Below are 1,276 nucleotides of genomic sequence, written 5' to 3' on the forward strand. Positions count from 1 at the left end.
CGACTCGACTACACTTAACAACAGCAACAAGTGTGCGCCCAGGCAATTCCCCAAGCCTCATTTTCTGTTTCTCTAAGATGGAGACTTTGATAGTTCCTGTTGTCCCTTTGCAGAGTTTTGTTGATATCATTAATTCATTTGTAAAACAATAACTTGACACCTTTAATGTGTCAGGAGCTGTAATGGGAATATAAAGTGAAAAGGTAGAATTTTTAACCTTCGTTGCATTAAATTCCTCTCAGAAGAAGCAGACATTGGATAGAGAGAGGAAAGAAAATTGATAAATATGTGCAGTCTCTGTTCTCATAATACTCACAGTTGTGTTGTAAGGTACTCGGGTGATGAAATGAAAGCCTTTTGTATATGTACAAAAGGCACATATAATTGATTGTGTCATGTTAAATGTGCAGTCGAAGAGCATCATAAGAGGCTGACTCCAAACTTTAATATTGAAAGTGAGTTTGATTGATGATGCAAACACAGAGACATAGGAGGCAGACTGGATGGTAAGCATATGGAGAAGAGGCTGGAAAAGAGCAAAGCTTTGGAATCAGTAAATCCTGGATCCAAATACAAGGTCTCTTGTTTATGGCCTGAGTAATGACAGATATTTTGCAGGAATGTTATGAAAAATTTATGAAAAAATAGTAAAAACTCAATAAATGATAAACAACTAGAGGTGAGATGATCAGGAGTCCAGGTAAGAATTGGTAACAGCTGCTCTTACATAGGAGTGATAATATTGGTGGCATGAGGGTAGACTTGAAAAGGTAAAGTCTCCATGACTTAATGAGAGTGCTGACATCCTGTTTATAACCTGTAAATACCTGTTTAATCTTGGCCTCCTGGTTGTATGTGATACTCTTCAGAATAGTAGAAAATAAAGCCAAAGAAAGTTGAGATTGCCTGCTTGGAATTGGTAGGGGACAGGAACAGTGTAGAGAAATGAAGAATTTGCTTTTGTATCCATTGAGTTTGAAGTATATCTGGGGACTTCCAAAAGAAGATGTTCAAGAGTGAAGTCTGACCTGGGCATTTTGTTTTGAGACTCATTAATACACAAGTAGTTGTGGAAGTCATGGGTGTGGATGAGATCACCTTGAGAGAGCATTTAGAGAGAGGTGAGAAGAGGATCAAAGGCAGAACCCAGAGTAACAACAGTCTATGGGGGGGGGGGGGGCTGAAGAAAAAAACCTTCCCTAATAAAAAGAGCATCACATGTATGCCTAGGACTTAATAACCTTCTGAGAGCTGTTGATTCGTGTCTTCTCTTTTG

The sequence above is a fragment of the Chrysochloris asiatica genome, unplaced genomic scaffold (assembly GCF_000296735.1).
Source record: "Chrysochloris asiatica unplaced genomic scaffold, ChrAsi1.0 scaffold00008, whole genome shotgun sequence".
Classification (NCBI taxonomy): Eukaryota; Metazoa; Chordata; class Mammalia; order Afrosoricida; family Chrysochloridae; genus Chrysochloris; species Chrysochloris asiatica.